General features: G+C 43.6%; 1 pseudogene; it reads right to left on the bottom strand.

Annotated features, from left to right (window-relative positions):
• Nucleotides 1–2,241: 2,241 nt before the first annotated feature.
• On the bottom strand, nt 2,242–3,087 carry LOC130863877 (arginine--tRNA ligase, cytoplasmic-like; annotated as a pseudogene).
• Nucleotides 3,088–3,296: the final 209 nt, after the last annotated feature.

The raw sequence follows: 3,296 nt of genomic DNA, 5'->3' as shown, positions 1-3,296 counted from the left end.
TCACTTCACAACAAATTGGCCATCATCCCCTCAGCTTAAAACTTAAAACTTAGTTACGTTGGTATTGTTTGTTCTTGTTCTGTGCTGTCCCTTGGTCTGACAAAATGCTCAGACTCGGTGCATTTGAATCTATTCTGGTCTACAGAGCTAGTTCTGGGACAGCTAAAGCAACACAATGAAACTGCGTCATGAAACACCAAAATAAATAAAAAAAAATAAAGTAAAATAGAAAAGGGGCCCAGTTATGGTGGCACACGCCTTTAATACCAGCACTCAGGATGCAGAGGCAGGCAGATCTCTTTGAATTTGAGGCCAGCCTGGTCTACAGATTGTATTTCAGGACAACCAGGGCTACACAGAGAAACCCTGCCTGGGGGTGGAGGTTGGAAATGGGAAAGATACATGGAATATGTAGGCCCTTATGCTCACAGATAAATACTAGGGAAATCAGGAATATTAAGTGCACAGGGATGTCTCTTTGAAGAGAGAGATTTATAATCTGATTTCTGCCCGGAAGGCTGGGAACAGATATGGTTAGTAGCCTCCTGATCTCGAGGTTATCTGTATGACCAGACCACAACAGCTACCCTAGATCCTTATCTTGTGCTCATGTCCTATCTTTATGGAAGATGTCACTTGTACTTGATAAGAATTTCTATGTAGCCATGTCTTAAACTTTGCTGTATACACGAGACTGAGATTTTTCTTAATTTAACTGTGCTTAAATATGCCTAAAATAAACTACTTGGGGGTCAGAATTTTAAAGTTTGACCCAACACGGCCACTGAGTCAGGTGGAACTGGGTTTCCTTCTTGCTTCCTGTGGATCAACCCTCTGTTGCTGGTGGTGGTGTTAGCAGGGACCCCACAGGTGTCTTTCAAAAGCAATCTCATGGGGTGAGTGCTGCCTTGTGGGTGGAACATCTCACTCTAAGAAGGGCCAGGGGGGAAGGTTGGACCAGTTTTCACTGGTTTTGAAAATTATTTTAAAGAAGGCTGACTTAAGAGTCCAGTTCTGCCTTGGACCCAGTCCTGAGCTCTGACATCAGTAGGTACAATTTCCTGGTTACATTTAATGACTTACTGACCAGTTAAGCCATGGACAAAGTGAAGGCAGGTTTATTATCTGCTCTGATTGACAAGGGCAGTCCGAACCTAGAAAGAATCTTATCTGAAAGAGTATTGATAGTGTCAGAGCAGTGTCCCCTCTGAGTAGTGGATGCTTCTATCCAGTTTGAGAAGGTGTCAAGATAAGCATTGCAGCTCCAATGGAAAGGATGCTGGCAGCTGGGAGCCAGGGAATACTAAGTGCTGCATCTGGAATGGAAAGTGTTCTGTCAATCAGGAGCCAAGGAATAATGAATGTTACAGCTCTGGTGGAAAAGCATTCTGTGTATCTGGAGCCAAGGAATACCACAGACCACAGTCAGCATAGCCTCTTACAACCCTGCTCCAGGGAAATGCTCTGGCAGGGGCGTGTTTCCCCAGTGGAGTTGTTACAGTTCTGTTCTGGTCCCCAAGAATGTAACAATTCAGCTCCTCCAGGGGAAGGTTTCCCCAGTCTTAGAGACCTGTTCTGTCCTGTTGCAGCTCAGATGAAAAGTTGTTACTTCTCTACTCTGCTCTACTCCTGCAAAGGTCTCATCCAAGCCTCATTCAAGAGATTTATTGAATTCTGAAGAGAGTGGCTGCCTCTGCCAGGGTGGAGAAAGACAGTAGCAAACTGAACAGGCATGGGGTGTATGTAGGGCTTCTTAGGGGTATATTTCTTTTTTTCTTTTATCATTTTTATTGAGCTAAATATTTTTCTCTACTCCCCTCCCTGCCCCTCCCCTCCCCTTCTAACCTTTCCCATGGTCTCCAGGTTCCCAATTTACTCAGGAGGTCTTGTCTTTTTGTACTTCCCATGTACATTAGATCCATGTGTGTTTCTCTTAGCGTTCTCTTTGTTGTCTAGGTTCTCTGGGATTGTGAATTACAGTCTGGTTTGCATCCTTTGGACAGGTTTTATTCCCAGCATCTCAAACTCCTTGGCCCTGAGAGCAGCAAATGCTTCACACAGGAGCATCTGCCGTTCGTTCATCTTCAATACATTCCCTGTCTGCTGATCTTTCTCTACACAGTGGCAACTATCAGAAAACTCTGCGAAAGTAGTTGCCAGCTTACACACACACACACACATATAATCACAGAGAGTGTGGAGAATAAATCATCAAGAATGTTTTTGCAAAATCTCAAGTAATCATACAATGCACCCAGGCAGGAAGACAATTTTTTTGTCATCATCCACTTGAACAAATCCTTTAACTCCAATTCCTTTACAATATCCGTCATAGTATCTTGATAGAAGGGTTCGCCTCTCTCTGTTAAAGTGATGTTCAATGCATCGTAGATTTCATCAAACTCTTCACAGGGGACATCACCGAGGAGCCTCCAGGCCTTTTTGAAATCTGGGCTTTTACTCTGCAGTGGAACAACAGACTGGTAGGCTCACTCCTTAAATTCCTCCTCAGTATCAGACCTCTTCTTAGATTCCTTATAAAAGGCCCGGAGATCCCCAATAGGAGGTGAAACTGTCAGATAATCTGGAAAGTGATCATGTAAGTGAGAGATGAGCATGCCAAACTGGGTCCCCTAATCTCCTACGCAGTTTCATTTTAGCACATTGCATCTAGCAAATTGAAAAAATGGCTCATACTTTCTCCTATGATAGCCGACCTGAGGGGGCAAATATGCCTCTCTTTAGCTATGTTGAGAGAGGAAAAGTCAACTATAACTCTTTTATTCTCTCCAAGAAAAGGTAGCTGAACTCTGTTTAATAGGAGACTGGTCAGCTGTTCTGACACAAAATCCTTTCTCAAGTGGACATTAATGCAACCAGGACCCACAATGTCAACTGAGTCAATATAGTCATTGTTTGGCAGCAGTTTGGTAGTGTTATCTGCAATCTTCTAGGATTAACTTTCTGTTCCTTTGCTTTGAGCATCTGAGAAATACCCATTGCACTAATACATTGATGATCTTCAGACCTGGGCTGCTGACTTAGGGTTATGACCAGAGGAGGACTGTCCAAATCTGAATATGCAGATAGTTAACAGCTCCTATCAGGTCCTGTTCATCCGTCCATCTTGAAGTCTATGTTTCCTTCTCCCAGCCCTCAGCTTTTCAAGTGCCTTCCTCATTATTGCCCAAGGTTCTTTCTCATCTTGTGAGAGAGTTTGATGGACATGAACACGAATCCTCTGCCACCCAGGACTCTCATGTTCATTGTAAAGCAAACACTAAAAGGCCTACACA

This window comes from Chionomys nivalis, chromosome 2 (genome assembly GCF_950005125.1).
Source record: "Chionomys nivalis chromosome 2, mChiNiv1.1, whole genome shotgun sequence".
In the NCBI taxonomy this organism is placed as follows: Eukaryota; Metazoa; Chordata; class Mammalia; order Rodentia; family Cricetidae; genus Chionomys; species Chionomys nivalis.
Note: the sequence above shows the minus strand (reverse complement) of the source record. Positions and strands in the feature narration are given on the sequence as shown.